This window comes from Giraffa tippelskirchi, chromosome 2, assembly GCF_054371585.1.
Source record: "Giraffa tippelskirchi isolate mGirTip1 chromosome 2, T2T-mGirTip1v1.2.pri, whole genome shotgun sequence".
NCBI classification, from domain to species: domain Eukaryota; kingdom Metazoa; phylum Chordata; class Mammalia; order Artiodactyla; family Giraffidae; genus Giraffa; species Giraffa tippelskirchi.
The window spans coordinates 45206541-45231064 of record NC_137276.1 but is presented as its reverse complement, the minus strand read 5'-3'; the positions used below and the strand labels follow the sequence as shown (position 1 = coordinate 45231064).

At 35.0% G+C, this 24524-nt stretch overlaps 1 long non-coding RNA gene across 1 annotated transcript in view; it reads left to right on the top strand.

The window, feature by feature from the left end:
* LOC145539672 (uncharacterized) overlaps nt 1-24524 on the top strand; it is an 870498-nt gene that overhangs the window by 176285 nt on the left and 669689 nt on the right. The window lies entirely within an intron of this gene.

Genomic DNA, 24524 nt, shown 5'->3' with positions numbered 1-24524 from the left:
TTTTTCTTGCATGTTGTTAATTATTCATTTCTATTAATCATTCTGATTGTTAATAAAATAGATCTCTTATGAACAGGAGAATTGTTTTCTTCTGTATGCTAATAGAAAACATTTTTAATAGGTGAGCTAAACCTGTCAGCATTCATGTGTAAAAGTAAACTTCAGCCCATTCTTCAACAACTGTTACTCTGCAAGTTGTAGTCTATATTGTTTGTACTATTAACTGTTATCTATATTACAATTAAAAATATTCAGGTGTATTGTACTTCTGTTCTTATAAGGTCTGTTTTATTTTGATTACATTTCTACTAACAGCTTTATAGAGTGCCCTATTTCTCTTTTCTTGATCTCATTCTGCTACCCTGCTTGTCAGCTTTAAATGAGGTCGTTATCTTCCACTTATTACCTAAGAAGTAGTCAATGAGTTATTTTTACATTGTTATCACTTTTCCTTCATTCATGTTTTAGTTATGTCTTTCTAGGTTGTCACTTACATATTGACTCTTCCCTTCACCTTTGTTTACATCTTGAATCTTCTGATGCTTTTATTCAAATTGATTTTTGCCTGTGCTTACTTTAATCATATTTTATAGAATGAAGGTCATTCTTAGTAGACCCTCTTGGGCATAATATTCATTGAATGGTGGCAATCTAAAATGGTATTTCTGTAGCCTTGATTTTAAAGATCAGCTTGGCAACTCCTGCAGCTCAATTCCAGAAAAATAAATGACCCAATCAAAAAACGGGCCAAAGAACTAAACAGACATTTCTCCAAAGAAGACATCCAGATGGGTAACAAACACATGAAAAGATGGTCAACATCACTCATTATCAGAGAAATGCAAATCAAAACCACAATGAGGTACCATTTCACCCCAGTCAGAATGGCTGCTATCCAAAAGTCTACAAACAATAAATGATGGAGAGGGTGTGGAGAAAAGGGAACCCTCTTACACTATTGATGCGAATGCAAACTAGTACAGCCACTATGGAGAACAGTGTGGAGATTCCTTAAAAAACTGGAAATAGAATTGCCATATGACCCAGCAATCCCACTGCTGGGCATACACACTGAGGAAACCAGAATTGAAAGAGACACGTGTACCCCAATGTTCATCGCAGCACTGTTTATAATAGCCAGGACATAGAAGCAACCTAGATGTCCATCAGCAGATGAATGGATAAGAAAGCTGTGGTACATATACACAATGGAATATTACTCAGCCATTAAAAAGAATGCATTTGAATCAGTTCTAATGAAGTGGATGAAACTGGAACCTATTATACAGAGTGAAGTTAAGTTAGAAAGAAAAACACCAATGCAGTATACTAACGCATATATATGGAATTTAGAAAGATGGTAATAACAATAACCCTATATACGAGACAGCAAGAGAGACACAGCTGTATAGAAGAGTCTTTTGGACTCTGTGGGAGAAGGCAAGGGTGGGATGATTTGAGAGAATAGCATTAAAACATGTATATTATCATATGTGAAACAGATCGCCAGTCCAGATTCTATGCATGAGACAAGGTGCTCAGGGCTGGTGCACTGGGATGACCCAGAAGGATGGGACGGGGAGGGAGGGTTTAGGATGGGGATCACATGTACACCCATGCTGATTCATGTCAATGTATGGCAAAAACCACTACAATATTGTAAAGTAATTAGCCTCCAATTAAAATAAATACACTTAAAAAAAAGAAAGAAAATAAAGATCAGCTTGGGTGAATATATACTTATCTGATATTCCTTTCATTGGATTTGTTCTTGTTATTCCACTACTGGCATACTCTGTATTTTGCTGTCCAGAATACTGATAGCTATGTTATCTACTTTGTATGTGACTACATATATTTTCTGCTTAAATGTCCTTATGTTTTTGACTATTCGAGGCAAATTTTCCCTGGCATGAGGTGGAAACTTTCATTATATAAATTTAAGCCATCACCTCATTTCAGGAAGGTTTTGAATTAATTGTTTTAAATATTTGTTCAATATCAGTCTTCAATATTCATCATTATTTTTTCTGTGACAAGTTAAAACCTGAGTATTGTTTCTATTAATACTTTTTGGCACTTTCTATTTTTATACTCAAAGTCCCTTCCTGTACTCTTAATTTTATCTATTTGTGCTTAGGCATCTTGTAATGTTTTTCCTGTGTTGAATTAGCTACATTTTACCTCTTCCTATTGTTGGCTAATTTGTTGAGAATAAGCCTGCAGTAACTTTCTGCAGTCATCTGTCACAATGCCATGAAGGCAAAAAAAAAAAAATATATATATATATATATATATATATTACTCTAGCAATTGTACTTTAGACTAATTAGCATACATTTCTATAAAGATAAAACAATGTAGATTTTAAACTGATAACTGATGTTTATACTTTATTTTTTTCTTAACATTTCTGTTTTTATATATTGGTATTTCTAATGACTTTTAAACTAGGAGAAAGATATTGCGTATCCTACATATGTTAATAGTTGCAACATATGCCTAGCTGGCACAACAAAATTGTATTTAATAAATTCTTGGGTATTTGTGTGTGTGTGTGTGTGTGTGGAAGTCATTTTTTAAAATATAACTGCTTACAGAAGCAAATAGATAATTTGGTCTGTTTATTTTCTGTTGTCTTATAGTACCTTTCTATGGTGCTTGATTCTATTTTTCCTCTTTTTGTGTACTTGTGTTTTCTTTTCCTGAATCAGCTACAATGAGAAACACTATCAGAGAGGGAATATATGCCATACTTAGTTCAGTTTCTTGGGTCTATTACTATCTTTTATGCTCTTATGGAAAAGTGTAGTAGTTTCTATAATAATTAGTGCTTTCTGTATGTCATCTTCTAAATAGTTAATACTTGTAACAGTAGAGCCCTTTATTTCTTTGTTACTTTTTATCATGTAAACTAGGGACATCAGCATCCAAAGTGTCTTCTTCATAAAATTGTCATCTCAAGTCTATACACTTTACAAGTCCATTTCTTGTAGCTTCTTAGTAACTGTAATTCTGGATCTCCAGAACATACATGTGCTCTTAGTATTTCCCACCCAGATGTGGGAGATAACTTTCTGGTAGTAGACCTCAGTTATAATATCAGGGTTTAGCCAGTAGTAGAGATCCGCCACATTCTGGGTAGGCTGTGCCTAGCACTTTGCTAAGGGTCTGACTCAACTAGTGTTTTTTTGTTTTTCCTTCAGGGACAAGAGTATTGAAGCTTACAGTACTCTTTTCTCTTATTCACTCTCTAAGCTTGAGATATGAGTGATGTAACTTGATTTCCTCAATGATATGTATGGTTTTTAAAAAGTAGATGGGGATATTCAAGATGACCACCTTTATCCTCATTATGTTTTTATGTTGGAAATTCCAAACTTGAACAAAATCATATGTTCCAATAACCAAATAACAAATTATTCTGATAAAGTAACTCTCTTGGGCTAAAATATTGGGTTGGCCAGAAAGTTCATTCAAGTTTTTCTGTAACGGCTTCACGAACAAAGTTTTTGACCAACCCAATATAATGTATGGGCTTCCCATGTGGCTCAGTGGTAAAGAATCTGCCTGGCAACACAGGAGATGTGGGTTCAATCCCTGGATCAGGAAGACCCCCTGGAATAGGAAATGGCAACTTGCTGCAGTATTTTTGACTATAAAATTCGATGGACAGAGGAGCCTGTTGGGTGGCAGTCTATGTTGTTTCAAAGAGTCATGACTGAGCACACAGGCAATATAATGTATAATATAATATAATTACACATATAATTTAGAAATTAAGATTCAATGGCAATTAAATAATTTTAACATGAGAAGATCCTTCATAATCTTTATTTACTACAATAAAGGCAAAGATCCCTTTCTTTTTTAAGGATACTATGTAATTTTCCCAGCACAGTAGATAACCCCGCTTATAATTACCTATACCCACAGTTACCAATTCCGTAATTTACTTATCTGCATACAACTGCCCATTCTTTAAATATGTTGAACTTTCCATCAGCGCATAATATATAAATGTTCTATATGAAAACTCAGACAATAAGTGGAGATTTACTTTCTTTTACAGACTTACACTCTTATTTAGTAGCATGTGGTTTTTGTGAACTGAACTTAAGACTTCCCATTAATGGTAGTTAGGACCCCCTAGAGTAACATCTTTTCATCTTCCCAAATAATCAATAAAGGATTCTCTGAAAATGACCTGTAGGCTTATAGAGAACAAAACTAAACAAAACAAACACAGAAACAAAGCCACATCGTATTAGATTTTACACAAGATAAGAATAAGTTACTTATCCATAATGCCAAAAATATTTAAATGCAGCACTGAGATTGCTGTTTCACTGAAATTAAAATAGGTTTTCATTTTTTTTCCATTCTCCATTTTTAAATATGGCCAAACTAAAATTTCAAGTCAGTTCAGTTCAGTTGCTCAATCATGTCTGACTCTTTGCAACCCCATGAATCGCAGCACGCCAGGCCTTCCTGTCCATCACCAACTACTGGAGTCTACGCAAACTCATGTACATCGAGTCAGTGATGCCATCCAGCCATCTCATCCTCTGTCGTCCCCTTCTCCACCTGCCCACAATCCTTCCCAGCATCAGGGTCTTTTCCAATGAGTCAGCTCTTCACCTCAGGTGGCCAAAATATTGGAGTTTCAGCTTCAACATCAGTCCTTCCAATGAACACCCAGGATTGATCTCCTTTAGGATGGATGGACTGGTTGGATCTTCTTGCAGTCCAAGGGACTCTCAAGAGTCTTCTCCAATACCACAGTTCAAAAGCATCAATTCTTCGGTGCTCAGCTGTCTTCACAGTCCAACTCTCACATCTATACGTGATTACTAGAAAAATCATAGCCTTGACTAGACAGACCTTTTTTAGCCAGGTAATGTCTCTGCTTTTTAATATGCTATCTAGGTTGGCCATAACTTTCCTTTCAAGGAGTAAGCATCTTTTAATTTCATGGCTGCAATCAGCATCAACAGTGATTTTGGAGCCCCCCAAATTAAAGTCAGCCAGTTTCCACTGTTTCCCCATCTATTTGCCATGAACTGATGTGACCAGATGCCATGATCTTAGTTTTCTGAATGTTGAGCTTTAAGCCAACTTTTTCATTCTCCTCTTTCACTTTCATCAAGAGGCTTTTTACTTCCTCTTTACTTTCTGCCATAAAGGTGGTATCATCTGCATATCTGAGGTTATCGATATTTCTCCTGGCAATCTTGATTCCATCTTGTGCTTCTTGCAGTCGTTTAAGTCTATATTTTAAAAGCACTGACTTATCATTTCATTTTTCCATGTATGTTTAGAGGAGTTGTTTATGTTTATATTCTGCAATGTATATTTTAATGATTTGTCAAAAGGAATTTTAAAATAAGGTATTAGAAATCTAACACCTTGCAAACAAAGTATGTGTGTTTGAGTTGAAAGACTCAGTCCTCACTTTGTAGCACTACCACTGAATTCCTTAATTGAATTGAATATAAGTTAATTTGATTCATTAATTTTCATAATTAGAAATTTTCACCCTTGGATTAAGGACAAATATTTGTCCTTATGGGAAATTTTAGTATATTAATTGTACATAAGTTGATTGATACAAGTTGACAAGAAGTATGTTTGCCATACACTGATCTATTTCATACCACATTAGGAAAACTAATTCTGAATTACAGGCAATGTTTGCAATTTTTTTTTTCCTTTATAAATCCTTTTCTCTTTATATATATATATATATATACACACACACATATATATGTATATATATATACACAGATTCTCTGCCAATGTACTCTTTGTTTTTTTTTTTTTAATTCTAAGCTTTATGAATTTTCTATTCCCCACTTATTTTTCTCTCCTTTTTCATTATAGTTGACCCTGGTTGAATTGTTTTCCATTTCTTCCCATTATTCATACTTAACTTTTTAAATTTAATTGAAGTACTATTTCCCAGAGTAGGAGGATATGAGGGGTAAAGCAACAAACCCCAGCCCATCTAATCTGTTTTCTACATTAGGGATTAGATAAAGTAGATGCAATTCATGTGATGATTCCAAAGGAATAATGGCCAACTGCTACCAGATGCTCTCATGATTTAATTTTTTGAAAATTTTCTGAATAGCAAATAACATATGATAAAAATGCAGACAAAATACTACTAATATTATATTAGAAATAAGGATTGCTACCTTTTTCTCAATACCTTAGTAATGGCACATTCTCAGGTAACAAATGTTGATCATTTGTGACAATACTTTTATATCTGTCTTAGTTCATATCAAATAAGTATATATTTATATAGTATTTATACTATAATTAGAAAGACTTCCATCTTATTAAATAATTTATATTGCCTGCAAAAGCATTCAGTTCAGTTCAGTTGCTAAGTCGTGTCCGACTCTTTGCGACCCCATGAACTGCAGCACTCGAGGCCTCCCTGTCCATCACCAACTCCTGGAGTCCACCCAAACCCATGTTCATTGAGTCGGTGATGCCATCCAACCATCTCATCCTCTGTCGTTCCCTTCTCCTCCTGCCCTCAATCTTTCCCAGCATCAGGGTCTTTTCCAATGAGTCAGCTCTTCACATCAGGTAACTGTGTCCTTTGACTTACTGATCTTTTTTTTTTTTTTTTATTTCCTACATGACAATTAATCACTTCCCCTTTCTGACCAAAACTTGGCTTCATTCCAGTTTTCCACATAATATACCACCTTAAGTGTTGCTATTCTACAAGTATGATTATTGGTTTATATGAAATAAATCTTAAATAGGATCCTTCACTTTTGAAAATATTGGGTTGAAATATTACAAAAATGTCATGTTTATAAAGATAATTGAAAAATTAAAACATGCTATTGAGAGACATTAATGAATACCTACAAAGAAATACTATTGCAGTGAATGGATAAATCTTTCATCATTATGTCAGTAATCTCCATATTCTAACCGATAAACTCACTGGAAAATTACATTAAGATTACTTCGCAAATTATGAATCTTATTTGAAAAATGAATATGGAAATATAAATATGTTAGAACAAAAAAATGCCCCTTGAAAGAGAAAAGAGAGGAGATTTCTTTATGTATTCATACTTATCAAGCTACAATAAATAATTCTGAGTAATATGGTAAAAGTATCAGTTAAGTCATTCAGTTCTGTCCAACTCTTTGCAACCCCATGGACTGTAGCACTCCAGGCTTCCTTGTCCATAACCAACTCACAGAGCTTGCTTAAATTCATGTCCATCGTGTCAGTGATGCCATCCAACCATCTCATTCTCTGTCATATCATCTCCCCTTCCTTCCTTCAATCTTTCCCTGCATCAAGTTCTTTACCAATGAGTCAGTTCTTCACATCAGGTGGCCAAAGTATTGGAGTTTTAGCATCAGTCCTTCCAAAGAATATTCAGGGTTGATTTCCTTTAGGATGGACTCGTTTGATCTTCTTGCAGTCCAAGGAACTCTCAAGAGTCTTCTCTAACACCACAGTCCAAAAGCACCAATTCTTTGGTGCTCAGCTTTCTTTATCGTCCAGCTCTCACATACATGACTATTGGAAAAACCATAGCTTTGCCTAGACGGATCTTTGTTGGCAAAGTAATGTCTCTGCTTTTTAATATGCTGTCTGGGTTGGTCATAACTTTTCTCCCAAGGAGCAAGTGTCTTTTAATTTCATGGCTGCAGTCACCATCTGAAGTGACTTTGGAGTCCAAGGAAATAAAATCTGTCACTATTTTCATTGTTTCCACATCTATTGCCAAGAAGTGATGGGACTGGATGGCATGATCTTAGTTTTTTGAATATTGAGTTTTAAGTCAGCTTTTTCACTCTCCTCTTTCACTTTCATCAAGAGGCTCTTTAGTTCTTCTTCACTTTCTGCCATAAGGGTGGTGTCATCTGCATATCTGAGGCTATTTATATTTCTCCTGGCAATCTTGATTCCAGCTTATGCTTCATCTAGCCCAGCATTTCACATTATTTACTCTGCATGCAAGTTAAATAAGCAGATTGATAATATACAACCTTGGCATACTCCTTTCCCAATTTGGAACCAGTACAATGTTCCATGTCCTGTTCTAACTTGTCCTGTTCCTTGTCCTGTTACTTCTTTATCTGCATACAGGTTTTGCAGGAGGCAGGTAAGGTGGTCTGGTATTCCCATCTCTTGAGGAATTTTCCACAGTTTGTTGTGATCCCCACAGTCAAAGGCTTTAGAGTAGTCAGTGAAGCAGAAGTAGACGTTTTTCTGGAATTGTTTTTTTCTATGATCCAACAGATGTTGACTATTTGATCTCTGATTCCTGTGCCTTTTTAAAATCATTCTTGTACATCTGGAAGTTCATGGTTCACATACTGTTGAAGCCTACCTTGGAGAATTTTGAGCATTACTTTACTAGCATGTGAAATGAATGCAATCGTGCAATAGTTTGATCATTCTTTGGCATTGCCTTTCTCTGGGACTGGAATGAAAACTAACCTTTTCCAGCCCTGTGGGCACTGCTGAGTTTTCCAAATTTGCTGGCATATTGAGCGCAGCACTTTCACAGTATCATCTTTTAGGATTTGAAATAGCTCAACTGGAATTCCATCACCTCTGCTAGCTTTCTTTGTAGTGATGCTTCCTATGGCCCATTTGACTTTCCACTCCAGGATGTCTGGCTCTAGGTGAGGGATCACCCCATCTTGGTTATTTGGATCATTAAGATCTTTTTTGCATAGTTCTGTGTATTCTGCCACCTCCTCTTAATATCTTCTGCTCTGTTAAGTCCATATCGTTTCTGTCCTTTATTGTGCCCATCTGGTAAAAGTATAGGAAAAGGCCATTGGAAGAAATGACAGAGTCCAGAAATAAACTACACACACACATATATGAGCTTCATATATGACAGAGAAAACATTACTTCTTAGTAGGGAAAAGGTAGATTGATCAGTAAATGGTACAGGGATAAGTGCTTGTATATATGAACAAAATTACGATTTTTGTCTCTAATAAGGCACAGAGATCAATCCAAATTGAATTCAATCTTAAATAATAAAACCTTTAAATCTTTATATGAATGTTTAGGGAACTGTCATTATGTTTTTGGAAGAAGAGGATGCAAATGTTGCAAATCTTAATAAAGATACAATTTCATAAAAAATAAATTTTCCATCATATAACTCTATAAAACATGGAAAATATATATTTTAAAGATATCTCATATAGAAAAAAGTCTGTGAAATATTCCCTCACATTATATCCAGAGTCTATCCAATTCATATCCTTGATGTTCTTCCACTTTTACCACTTGATCTAAGTCATCATCAGTCATCTCTAAACAAGTCTCTACATGTTTATTTCTGCCTCTCTGTAGTCCATTCTCAAACAGATCTAGAGTAGTTTCCTGAAATGTAAGTTGGATGATGTCAATCCTCCGCTTAGAATCATGCAATACCTTCCATATTGTTCAGAGTGAAATCTAAGTAAATTTAGAAAGCACACTGATCTGCAAGCCCCCAATGTGTCCATAACTTCATATCTCCTACTCATCATTTATTTCTCAGTCACACTGACGTCTCTGTTTTTCACACAAAACAAGAATGCTCTGGTTTAGGCCTTTGAACTTACTTTACCTGTTATGCTATTCCCCAAATAACCACATAACTTATCCTTCAACTTTTTAGAGTCCCTGTTCAAATGGTAATTGACCAATGAAACCATTTATTTGATAGCTCTCTTTATCCCAATCACTCTTGTTTTATGTTTCACCTATCACAGCCTGACAAAATATATATCCACAAAAACTTATTATCATTGTTCATTATAGTCTGCCTAGAATTTAGAGGAGTGTTTGAATAGTATGCATAGGAATTTTCAAACTTAGGATAGTGGTTACTTCTGGGATGACGAGGAAGGAGTGGAATTTTGGAGTTTAGATAAGAAGTTTTAATAATATATATGAGCTTTTTTCTTAACTGAGGATAGCATTTGAGTATCTAGTATTTTATCAGTCTTCTTGTTTACTTGGAATATGCCTTTGAAAGAAAAATACAGTTTTGGAGTACAGATGTAAATGCCTTATTTATTAAATATGTTTTACTTAGAAGAACAAAATGACAAAAACAATAACAAAGTTTGTCCTAAGAGATTTTGCTTTGTGCTTTAAACAGGACTGCATTTTTGAAAATATATCTTAACATTTTAGCTCTTTCTATGGATTTTAATGTAATTTTGATTATACAATTAGCTAAACTTACTATTTACTTATGTGTTGAGTCAGACTTTATTTTGGGGGGCTCCAAAATCACTGCAGATGGTGATTGCAGCCATGAAATTAAAAGATGCTTACTCCTTGGAAAGAAAGTTATGACCAACCTAGATAGCATATTTAAAAGCAGAGACATTACTTTGCCAATAAAGGTCCGTCTAGCCAAGGCTATGGTTTTTCCAATAGTCATGTATGGGGTCGCACCGAGTCGGACACGACTGAAGCGACTTAGCAGCAGCAGCATGTATGGATGTGAGAGTTGGACAGTGAAGAAAGCTGAGCACAGAAGAATTGATGCTTTTGAACTGTGATGTTGGAGAAGACTCTTGAGATTCCCTTGGACTGCAAGGAGATCCAATCAATGCATCCTAAAGGAGATCAATCCTGGGTGTTCATTGGAAGGACTGATGTTGAAGCTGAAACTCCAATACTTTGGCCACCTGATGCGAAGATCTGACTCATTGGAAAAGACCCTAATGCTGGGTAGGAGTGGGAGCAGGAGGAGAAGGGGATGACAGAGGATGAGATGGATGGATGGCATCACCAACTCGATGGACATGAGTTTGGGTAAACTCCGGGAGTTGGTGATGGACACGGAGGCCTGGTGTGCTGTGATTCATGGGGTTGCAGAGAGTCGGACACAACTGAGCGACTGAACTGAACTGACTGACTTCGAGTGTCTAAATATCCTTCATATCTACTTAAGCAAAGAAGTCCTCAACAGAAGCTAACTAATTAATAGTTATATTGATTTTGTTTGCTTTTTTGTTTTGAGTATCATAGGAGTAACAAAATCAGTGAAGTTGATTGGATTTTCAAAAGCAATCTCTTTAAATACTTTGACTTGATTAAAAGGCAATATGACATAACTTTGTTTCAACTATTTTATTTCAAAAAATAGATAAATACAAAAAACAAAATATAGTATGGAATTGAATATATATTCAAGACAGATATAGAGAAATACATCTGTATATGTCTATTCGTACATACATATCTAAATATCTAAAAAATGATTAAAGAAATTCATCTTAAAGAAAAGGGGTATAACTCAGAATGAGTTACTACTTGGGTAGGTTTAGATATGTCATCAACTTTTAACATAAGTTTGGGTGGGTGGATAGTTACATAAATTTAAACACAATAGTTATTGGATTTTTATTTCATAGACCAAACAAAACACTGAGGAAAAATTATATTAATATTAACATCTGTTCAAAGGTCGACAATCTTATGTAAATTATAACTACTGCCTAGAAGTCCATTAGTCTTTCAAATAAATCATGAAAATTTTTACTTCATTTCTAAGTATTTTTTTTAAGTTTTATTGATAATCTTAATTACTATTATGAGGTGCTACTTAGAGAAGTTAAGTTAAAAAATCGATGTGAAATGGATGTTTACATAAATTACTCTTTAATAATGTACCTTTTATTAATCTAGAGCAGATGATGTATGTGACTTATACAAGACATTTGTACAGAGTAGGGTTATGAGCTATAAATCTAAGGTATTAAAATGGTCATGTCTTTTGGAAATGTATGGAGTCATCTTTTAGGCATCACATTTATATGGAGATACCGTTTTAGCTAGGGAGAAATAAGATATTTTATAAGTTCTATACTCTTCAGTTTTAGTAGTTTATCTAGTTGCTACACCACATCCACAGTTTATATTGAATAAAAAAATTTATGATGGTTGTAGAAACAACATGTTACTGCTTTTCTTCTGATTTATACAAATGGATGTAGGCAAAATTGTAAACTATTCAACATTTGTTTTCTTCTTTTAGTATTCTTTCTCATCTGAAAAAATGGTCTCTTATATTGTTATTAGGATACATATTTTATGCTCAATTCCCTGACTCCTTCCTTCCCTATTTTCCTTCTCTCACTCTGAGAGCAATATACCACTGAATTGCTTTCATTTTATTCTTTTCCTCTGCTTTTTGTGTCCCTAAAAATACTTTTTCAAAATAAGCTTCCAGGTTGGAAAAGATTTGTCCATTTCTTACTATCACACTGGGTTATATGCTGCTGATAATGTACTAAGATAGGATGTTATTTTTTATTCTAAATTAGTTATAAGACATCTTTTCCAGGTTAGGAGAAGATTATTACATTTGACCTACAAATTATGTCCCAGAGGAGACTACTTGTCTATTTTAAACATTCCCTACTAATGTGACCCATGCCTATATGGAAAATTCATTTTTTATTATAACTGGAATCTACAGGAATAAAACATGATTTCTCATGCAAAACAAAATATGCTACTTTTCTATATTTTTATGTTAGCATCATATTATGTCCTCTTTTGTAATGTGTTCTGCTTACTATTCTTTATGATGTCCTTGAATAATTCTAGTTATGAGTTTTTTCTCACTAAGAGAGTATCTACTCCCTAGGCTGTAATTACTAGATATAGTAACTCTTATTTTCTATTTTAAATCACTCTCATGCACCAATTTTAACCCTAAACAGACTTTTTTATTGTATTACACTTTCTGTTTGTAAAGCTATTAGATTTGTCACATGCTTTCTATTTTCTTTATTAATAATCTGTCTCAATAATATGTTATCAGTTCCTCTTTTTTTGATCTGCCACAATATATGAGTGGCTTTCAGCATAGTGTGAACAGTTGACCCAAATAAATCTATATTATCTTTTGAAGGAAAAAATAACTGGAAAGTTTACCAGCTGATCTTCTGTTCTGTTCCAAATTTTACCCTTTTCCACTACTTGTGTGACTCTTTTCAACAAAGTTCTCTACCATAATGTGCTGGAGACTAATAATTTTCTGTCAAAATTTTTTACCAATATTAAAACAATTTACTATCTAATTATTTATGTTATTATTTAGCAAGGAATCAAATTAAGGTTTATTGTGATTTTTAAAGATAAAATCTTATTCATTTTCAGTGTTTTTAATTAAAGTAAACATTATCATGATCTAAGTATTCCTAACAACACCTTAGCTCCCTCCTTGTGTAACAAAATTCAGTATCCAATTATATTATAGTGATTCAATGATAGAAGAATGGATTTTCAGTCTCAGATCTATATACTGAGAAATTTATTTAAATTATGTAAGCTCTTTGCTTTCAGTGTTCTAATTTATAATTAGAATAAATCTCATATAATGTTGATGTTAGAAGGTAGAATTACAGATATAATTTACCAAGAAAGAATTAGGCAATAAAATTAAAAATATTATTTAACACAATTAAATGTGATAATCATCTTGCTTCCCAGATCTTACCTTAATTTTAATTTTGATATTACACTGTGACTACATTTAAATAATGTCTCTACTTTATAGATACATAATCTATTGAAAAGTTAACATTACCAAACCAATATATGGAACTCTCTCCCTAAGTTTCAATGGTCTTTAAGAAGTCTTTACTGCTGGCTTCAGAATTCATAGTTTCTTGGTTTTGGTTCCCAAATTTGTGTCTGTTAGTTAAGGATATTTTAAAAAGGAAATAATAATTTACTAAAAATATTTAGATTTATGACTTTTCAGAAAGATACATATAAGATTATTTTAGACAAACTATCTATTAAATAAAGAACTCATACAGGGTCCAAAGAAAAGAACATTTGAGGAGTCTTGCAACGCAGATTCTATGTCAAGCCTTGCTAAAATTAGCTGTGTACAACATTTAGAGGGAGGATGAAGTTTCACTCATCTATAGTATATTTCAGCAAAAATATATAAAATCAACAAAGAACAAAATATGTTTCAAATTGCAGTTTTTTTCAAATTGAGTAATGGAAGAGGTGATTAAATATATTTAACATAAAGTTAAGGCATATGTGGAGAATAACATCCAAATTTTCATGAATATTAAATGACCAATATTTATTTTGTTAATATTTTTAATATAAGAATATGAAAAATTGTTGAAACATGGGTATTTCTTTCACTAGTTTCATTAATTTATCAAAATCACATAGTAAGAAAATATCAGAGCCATGTTTGGAACCCAAGAAATTTGACCAAGTTCATACTCTTAACCTATACACTCTACCATCTCCAATGCATTAGATTCTTCGTTTTTAAAACAGGAATAGAGTTATAATGGGTTTCCCAGGTAGCTCAGTAGTAAAGAACACACCTTCCAATGCAAGAGTCTCAAGTTTGATCCCTGGATTGGGAAGATTCCTTTGAGAAGGAGATGGTAACCCACTCCAGTATTCTTGCCTGGAAAATTCCATGGATAGAGGAGTCTGGTAGGCTATGCTCCATGATGTCACAAAAGAATTGGACATGATTTAGTGACCAAAATGACAAAAGTCATGATATTATCATTAGGATTAAAAGTAGTTATTTTAGAGTCAAGAACACAATAGCTAGTTAATAAGTGGTAGTTTTGATTCTTATCATCATATGTGCTATGTTTTACTCTACACTTCTAGTTAGATAATATATTCAGAAAGTGAAGGTGAAAAGTGAAAGTGTTAGTCACTCAGTCATGTCTGACTCTTTGCAGCCACATGGACTATAATCATATACATTCAAATACATATATATATAGTCTCAGAATATATTCAGAAAAATCAGTATTAAACCCAAAGTACATGGCCACAAGCTGATTACAAGTGCTTCTGTTCAGTACCTACTCTAGCAATGGGAATTATGGCAAATACTTAATCTGTAAGATATGCTTCCACATGAAAACTGAATTAGACTGATAACCAGTAATGGGTTAAATCTCAGATAAGAAAGGGGAAAAGTATACCTTATAAGAAACTGAGAAAAGTAGTAAACAGGTAACTATTATTCAAATTTAACATGGAACTATGGTACTTAACTATGATCATAGATGAAAACCCATCTGCTTACATTCTCTGGTCGTATACAGATAGGTCAAGAGTATGTATCTCATAAGCCAGGAAATCTGGATATATTCTTCAGAGTGGATTTGCTTTGTTCATATGTTTTTTATATATTAACCATTCTGCTGTGTTGTTTTCTTTTTTCCCATTTTCCCAATGAGTAATGATATCTAGAAACTTTCTATACATTTCATTTATATATCTTCTTTTGTAGACTACTGCTTTGAATTTTTGCACACGGAAAGTTGTCTTCATTTTTATTTGTAGGATTTTATTATGCTCTCTGGGAATGAATCTCTTGTGAGACAGTTTTGACAAAATATCAAAAATATATCTCATTCTATGGCTTTTTCTTTTCAATCTTAATGGTATCTTAACCTTAATGCCTGTGAGGAAGGCATGAAAAAATGTTTTTTGTGTAAGTAAATATTTTAGGACTTGCAGGCCATAGAGTGTCTCTCTCTCTCTCTGTTGTAGTGATAATGGGGCCATAGGTGCTAAATAAACAATTGGGGTGACTGTGTTCCAGGAAAGTGATTAATAGAGAATGAATTTGAATTTCATATAATTTCTAAGTTTCTTGAATATCTTTTCATTTTTCAATAATTTTCCAAAAAGTTCTTAGTTGTTAGGACTTATAAAACATCAGCATGGATTCATTGGAAAAAAATCCATCAAACTATGAACTTAAGAATTGTGCACCTTTACTGTGTATGAACTATACCTTGAAAGGAAGTAAAAACTGACTAAAAGTTTAATCTGAAAAAAAAATTCAGCATAAAAACTGGATTTGACTCATTTGAAGTAGTTTAGAGACCTTGATTTTGAAGCTTTTTATATCTTTTTATTTTTAGGCCATCCTTAGTAAATTTCATAATATCAAATCCACATGTCTCTTCACTGCCTCTTTGTATCCCAAAGGCATTATTAAACCCAGAGATGAAAACCTGGAAAAATGCAGAACCATTTGTTTTCTGGCAAAGTGACTGAGGAAGGACACTGATATAGATATCTTATCTTCAAAACTAAGTATCAAACTTTCGATTAAAATCAGATTTTAACCACTCTGTAGCAAGTGTCCATTTTACTCAGCTGCAAAGCTTTCAGGAGGGTCCTGTGGTCCACATTCACTGGATCTTCTTATTAATCTCTGAATTTAACTTTTCTACAGACTTGATTCACTAGCTTGCTCCACATGCTTTTAATCTTAATTTGTTGAATTTCTATTATACTGATAAAAGAAGACTGTTTTCTTCTGTTCGCTATTGATTTTTCCTTTTTGTGCTTTTAGAATTTTATTTCAGCAGCATTATAGTCAGGATAGAAGACACATCTATGTAACAACACAGACATCTTGAATAAAAACCAACACATTTCCAGGTAAATGAGATTTACCCTTAAATGATAGTGTAATATCAGGCTTGCTTAAAGTTGTTATAATTGTTTATTCATCCAAGTGAAGGTAGTATGGTTCAAGTTCCAAAAGCAAATTTGAGTATTTTATTGTTTCGTTGGTGTTGGGGAAGTTGTTACCAGAGCGAAGAACAAGGATGGAAAGTTTTGCATGAGACCTATTTTACTAATTGTAATGGAAAACCGTTGAAAATTTTATTTTAGTGTTATTTGTATATTATACATGTCTCTTTGGGGTCTAAGGTTATCATGATATCTTTGAAACATTTAACTGTGGATTCTCCCAACTGTGGAATGTTGGGCCGTTTTTTGATACTTGAGTTCTGCTACTGATATGAGGAAATAGTAGGTATGTTTTTACAAATATTGCTAAAACAAACTCTTGAAAGAACCCCCCAGAGTGCCCTGATGCCCTTTATAATTAAATTTGTATAATTATCAGTGCATCTGTGAATGTGAAAATCAATCTTCCCATGGGATATTAAATTAAGGTCCTAACAGGAAGTCGTTTCTATTTTCTTCAGTGTAATTCTTGAGAGTATATATGACAATTAAAAAATCTTGAAGTTCTAGTTCCAATTACACTTGGCATTTAAAACAGCTCACTTTGATAGAAATATTTGTGTTTCACCCAGTCTTCTCATTCCCTGACTTGACAGATGTCAATCAGTAGTTAACTACATTTACTTATCACATGCAATTGATGATTCTTGTTTTTTATACTTAACCTCATTTCTTAAACTTCCATTTTTCAAAATCTTAATCTGGATTGAGAATAAAGATCAATCCCAGAACTTGATTTGATCTTCTCTAGTTTTAAATCTTGATAGAGGAAATATAAAGTACATGTAATTTAAGTGAATCCCAAAACAGAAGAGACTAATTAGAAGATTGTTTCAGTTCAGTCACTCAATCATGTCTGACTCTTGGCGACCCCATGACTGCAGCACACCAGGCCTCCCTGTCCATCACCAACTCCAGGAGTTCACCCAAACCCATGTCCATTGAGTCAGTGATGCCATCCAACCATCTCATCCTCTGTCATCCACTTCTCTTGCCTTCAATCTTTCCCAGCATCAGGGCCTTTTCCAATGAGTCAGCTCTTCTCATCAGGTGGCCAAAGTATTGGAGTTTCAGCTTCAACATCAGTCCTTCCACTGAATATTCAGGACTAATTTCCTTTAGGATGGACTGGTTGGATCTCCTTGCAGTCCAAGGGACTCTCCAACACCACAGTTCAAAAGGATCAATTCTTCAGCACTCAGTTTTCTTTATAGTCTAAATCTCAGTCTTGTATTTATATAATCAAAGAGAAAGAGGAGTGTTTTAGCATACTTTGATACATTATAAGGCAGCAGTTTGTGGAATTCCTTTTCCCACAATATGAAGGATATTATAGCTAAATTGTTGTTGCTGTTCTTGCTGTTTGTTGTTCAGTTCAGTTCAGTCACTCAGTCGTGTTCACCTCATGAATCACAGCACACCAGGCCTCCCTGTCCATCACCAACTCCCGGAGTCTACCCAAATTCATGTCCATTGAGTTGGTGATGCCATCCAGCCAACTCATCTTCTGTTGTCCCCTTCTCCTCCTTCCCCTAATCCTTCCCAGCATCAGGGTCTTTTCCAATGAGTCAACTCTTCGCATCAGGTGGCCAAAGTATTGGAGTTTCAGCTTCAACATCAGTCCTTCCAATGAATACCCAGGACTGATCTCCTTTAGGATGGACTGGTTGGATTTTCTTGTAGTCCACGGAACTCTTAAGAGTCTTCTCCAACACCACAGTTCAAAAGCATCAATTCTTTGGCACTCAGCTTTCTTCACCATCCAACTCTCACATCTATACATGACTACTGGAAAAACCATAGCCTTGACTTGACAGACCTTTGTTGGCCAAGTAATGTCTCTGCATTTAAATATGCTATCTAGGTTGATCATAACTTTCCTTCCAAGGAGTAAGCATCTTTCAATTTCATGGCTGTAGTCACCATCTGCAGTGATTTTGGAGCCCCCCAAAATAAAGTCAGCCACTGTTTCCCCATCTATCTCCCATGAAGTGATGGGACCAGATACCATGATCTTAGTTTTCTGAATATTGAACTTTAACCCAACTTTTTCACTCTCCTCTTTCACTTTCATCAAGAGGCTCTTTAGTTCTTCTTCACTTTCTGCCATAAGGGTAGTGTCATCTGCATATCTGAGGTTATTGATATTTCTCCTGACAATCTTGATTCCAACTTGTTTCTTCCAGCCCAGCGTTTCCCATGATGTACTCTGCATATAAGTTAAATAAACTGGGTGACAATATACAGCCTTGATGTACTCCTTTTCCTATTTGGAACCAGTCTGTTGTTCTATGTCCAGTTCTAACTGTTGCTTCCTGACCTGCATACAGGTTTCTCAAGTGTCAGGTCAAATGGTCTGGTATTCCCATCTCTTTAAGAATTTTCCACAGTTTATTATGATCCACACAGTCAAAGGCTTTGGCATAGTCAATAAAGCAGAAATAGATGTTTTTCTGGAACTCTCTTGCTTTTTTGATGTTCAGAGGTTATTGTTATTTCTCCTGGCAATCTTGATTCCAGCTTGGGCTTCATCTAGCTTGGCATTTTGCATGATGTACTCTGTGTAAAAGTTAAGTAAGCAGGGTGACAACATACAACCTTAATGTACTCCTTTCCTAACTTGGAACCAGTCTGTTGTTTCATGTCCTATTCAAACTGTTGCTTTTTGACTTGTATACAGGTTTCTCAGGAGGCACGTAAGGTGTTCTGATATTCTCAACTCTTTCAGAATTTTCCACAGTTTGTTGTGATCCACACAGTCAAGCCTTAGTGTAGCCAATGAAGCAGAAGTAGCTGTTTTTCTGGAATTCTTTTGTGTTTTCTATGATTCAACAGATGTTGGCAATTTGATCTCTGGTTCCTCTGCCTTTCCTAAATTCAGCTTATACATCTGAAAGTTCTCGATTCAAATACTGCTGAAATCTAGCTTGAAGGATTTTGAGCATTACCTTGCTAGTGTGCGAAATGAGTACAGTTGTGTGGTGGTTTGAACATTCTTTGAGATTTCCCCAAAAGATGGCTAAATCATTGCTATGTAGTTTATATACTAAGGTTATAATTATGTTTACATGACACAGAGAATTTTCATTTCTCCTGTAAGTAAGATGTGATGTGGTTTAATAGTTCATATGGTCATCCTTAAAAATTTAGCAACAAATACAATTCTTAATTAAATACATTTATTTATAGGATAGAAGGTAATTTTTCTGGCATTGATACAGACATCTTATTTCTGAACTTATCCTGTCTGTAAAAAGTGAAATGCAGTGCCTGAGGATACATTTTGTTGACAGAAAACTCATGCTGTGAGGTCTTTGGAGGTTCAGTATAGCAAGCGTATATATGTGGTGATTATTTGAATCTTTCTTGATGCTTTGACTCACTCAAAAACTGTAAGGAGGAGGTTTCTCTGTATTATTCTTGTGAAACTGCAGAGTGGTGAGGTGACTTGCCTTAAAGTATCTTTTTAATGCAGAAACAGGAACTGGTTTCATACGGAAAAGAATCACTTTAGTGGTTGTTGAAAGAAAAGATACATTTTATAAGTAAGTATTCCAGTGAGGGAATAACTATACTTGTGCAGACAGCATAAAGACAGACATAGATAAAGAGACAATATCGATCATGCATCAGAATGATATGAATTTTTATCAGACTGGTTTGAATCTGAACTCTGAAGCTTACTATGTCACTTGAGCATGTTGCTGGGTCCTGTTTATCCTGTGTTACTTTATCTCTAAAATAAATTTAGCCATGAATGCTCAATAAATGTTAGGTAATTGTATTATGTACAATTGACAGGAACAGAGTAAAGTACTGCTTAAAAGAAATACATTGAATAGCTTAGTACTGTCAACACACCACAGTGAGTTTTTTTTTTTCCTTCTTAGAACTTGTGCACTGCAGCATAGCAGAAAGGATACTCTATGGAATTATTTTGTTCAAATCCTTTCAAGCTGCTTCTGCGGAGACACAAACTGCTATGAATTAACTCTGGCAGTAGGAAACTCTCAGGAGATAATGTAGCCTCTATATCCCCCACCGAAATTCTTCTGAAGTCTGTGGGCCCTGCAAATGATTGCTTTCCCTCTCTTCCATACTTTAGAGCATTATTGTTAAAGTAAATTTCAGTTCCAATGTCAGATGACTTTAATTCTTGATGACATGAAAAATTAAATGATCTCCAGATATCTAACCATTTTATTGAATATTCAAGGTACCTCTTCCTCTAAAATGATGGAATAGTTACACTGATAGTTGGAAAAGTTGAAAACATTTATTTAATGCTGGGTGAAAATTTTAGCAAACATCTTTTTAATATTTTTCCTATGACAAATCTTCCAAAATCTCTCAGGAAAATGCAAAGTTGAATAGGGTGGAGGATGGTCCATCTATAATATCCATCAGTTCATTTCACTTCAGTTCAGTCGCTCAGTCGTGTCCGACTCTTTGTAACCACATGAATGGTAGCACGCCAGGCCTCCCTGTCCATCGCCCACTCCCGGAGTCCACACAAACCCATGTCCATTGAGTCGGTGATGCCATCCAGCCATCTCATCCTCTGTCGTCCCCTTCTCCTCCCGCCTTCAATCTTGCCCAGCATCAGGGTCTTTTCAAATGAGTCAGCTCTTCGCATCAGATGGCCAAAGTATTGGAGTTTCAGCTTCAACATCAGTCCTTCCAGTGAACACCCAGGATCCTTTAGGATGGATTGATTGGATCTCCTTGCAGTCCAAGGGACTCTCAAGAGTCTTCTCCAACACCACAGTTCAAATGCATCAATTCTGTGGTGCTCAGCTTTCTTCACCGTCCGATTCTCATATCCATACATGACTAGTGGAAAAATCATAGCTTTGACTAGACGGACCTTTTTTGCAAAGTAATGTCTCTGCATTTAAATATGCTATCTAGGTTGGTCATAACTTTCCTTCCAAGGAGTAAGTATCTTTTAATTCCATGGCTGCAATCACCATCTGCAGTGATTTTGGAGCCCAAAAAATAAAGTCTGACACTATTTCCACTGTTTCTCCATCCATTTCCCATGAAGTGATGGGACCAGATGCCATGATCTTAGTTTTCTGAACGTTGAGCTTTAAGCCAAAGTTTTCACTCTCCTTTTCACTTTCATTAAGAGGCCCTTTAGTTCTTCTTCACTTTCTGCCATAAGGGTGGTGTCATCTGCATATCTGAGGGTATTAATATTTCTCCCAGCAATCTTGACTCCAGCTTGTGCTTCCTCCAGCCCAGCGTTTCTCATGATGTACTCTGCATATAAGTTAAATAAACAGGGTGACAATATACAGCCTTGACATACTCCTTTTCCTATTTGGAACCAGTCTGTTGTTCCATGTCCAGTTCTAACTGTTGCTTCCTGACCTGCATACAGGTTTCTCAAGAGGCAGGTCAGGTGGTCTGGTATTCCCATCTCTTTCAGAATTTTCCACAGTTTATTGTGATCCACACAGTCAAAGGCTTTGGCATAGTCAATAAAGCAGAAATAGATGTTTTTCTGGAACTCTTTTGCTTTTTCGATGATCCAGCAGATGTTGGAAATTTGATCTCAGGCTCCTCTGCCTTTTCTAAAACCAACTTGAACATCCAGAAGTTCATGGTTCATGTATTGATGAAGCCTGGCTTGGAGAATTTTAAGCATTACTTTACTAGCATGTGAGATGAGTGCAAATGTGAGGTAGTTTGAGCATTCTTTGGCATTGCCTTTCTTTGGTATAGGGATGAAAACTGACCTTTTCCAGTCCTATGGCCACTGCTGAGTTTTCCAAATTTGCTGGCATATCGAGTGCAGCACTTTCACAGCATCACCTTTGAGGATTTGAAATAGCTCCACTGGAATTCCATCACCTCCACTAGCTTTGTTCGTAGTGATGCTTTCTGAGGCCCACTTGACTTCACATTCCAGGATGTCTGGCTCTAGGTGAGTGATCACACCATCATGATTATCTGGGTCATGAAGATCTTTTTTGTACAGTTCTTCTCTGTATTCTTGCCACTTCTTCTTAATATCTTCTGCTTCTGTTAGGTCCATACCATTTCTGTCCTTTATTGAGCTCATCTTTGCATAAAATGTTCCCTTGGTATCTCTAATTTTGTTGAAGAGATCTCTTGTCTTTTCCATTCTGTTGTTTTCCTCTATTTCTTTGCATTGATCACTGAGAAAAGCTTTTTTATCTCTCCTTGCTCTTCTTTGGAACTCTGCATTCAGATGGAAATATCTTTCCTTTTCTCCTTTGCTTTTCGCTTCTCTTCTTTTCCCAGCTATTTGTAAGGCCTCCTCAGACAGGCATTTTGCTTTTTTGCATTTTTTTTCCATGGGGATGGTCTTGATCCCTGTCTCCTGTACAGTGTCACGAATCTCTGTCCATAGTTCATCAGGCACTCTGTCTATCAAATCTAGTCCCTTAAAAATATTTGTCACTTCCACTGTATAATCATAAGGGATTTGATTTAGGTCATACCTGAATGGTCTAGTGGTTTTCCCTACTTTCTTCAATTTACGTCTGAATCTGGTAATAAGGAGTTCATGATCTGAGCCACAATCAGCTCCTGGTCTTGTGTTTCCTGACTGTATAGAGCTTCTCTATAGAGAAAATTAATTCTTCTACTAAAAGTTTGTAAAGTTGTTTTTGTCCTTTCAAGTGTGTTTTTTTTTTTTTGAAGCAAATTTGTAAAACACAGCTTCTTTGGAACAATAAATCCACATCAAATAGTAAATAATAAAATCATTCAGAATAAATAACTTGAATTTGACTAGTATAGGATGCTGATTCTTTCCTTTGTTAATCACTATGAAGAATTAAAGTGACAATTATATTTGCTGTTTCAGGACTGTGACCCTGCCACCAGTTTATGAAATTTTCATTGATATTAGAAATCACAGTATCTGAGGAAAGAAGCATTTCCATATTATACACACACACACACACACACACATATGCACTCCGTTTACCCACAAGTGTTCTATCCTTGATTTTTTGATCCAATAGGATCAAATAATGAACATAACCCTTCCAGCTTGTATGACCTTGAAGGAAAAAATGCTTACAAATACTATGTCCATATGTAATTGGAAATCTGACTAATTCTTTAGAGTTTAAAATAGATTAGGAATAATGAATATATAAGAAATATTAGACCTGTCCAATCTGGAGATAAATATAAAATAACCTACAAGGAGCCCTGCCTTACAACTCTCTTCTATGTAAATATAATACAAATCTTCAGTGTCTTTATTAATATGTCTTCAATTGATAGCTAGGCATTCTTGCATAACCTGTGTATTTTAAAAGTTTATTCAAGTTGTCATGTCTCACATTACTTCTGGAAATCAGCTTCAGCCAGGCAGTTTTCAGGTAGACTCTTACTGATTCAATTTGCTGCTAGATATCAGCAAAGGTACTCGGCTTTCCTGTCATTTTGGAGCTTCATTATCTCTGCTGGGTGTTGGAATTAGGGAATAACTAGAGAAAATGACTGTCTCCCTGACCTTAAACCTGAAATATCCCAGATCAAAGCACCAATGGCTAAGGCCTGAACCTCAGATTTCTTTCTAGATCATAATAGGGACAAGTCATTTTCAAAACACACAGCCAGAATACAGCAGAGCTGGACTAGAATTCTACTTTTAATCTCCAATTAAGTGAGTTCATAGTACATTAAAGTTATTTTATCGTCTATAGGTGTCTATACTTTCCTCCCTTCCCACTACCAGCCATGTCCATAGCTGCTTAATGATTGGTAGGATTTGAAAAGAGACTCATATGCACACAAAGATACGAGTGTACACAAACACCATCTTTCTCTGTTAATTTGCTTAGTTTAGCACTTAAAAAAGTGTAAACCAGATTTCTGTAAACAATTTTTTTTCTAGTTGAGCAATTAGTTTGATTATTAAACTTTAGAATTCTCATAATTCACACTCATAGT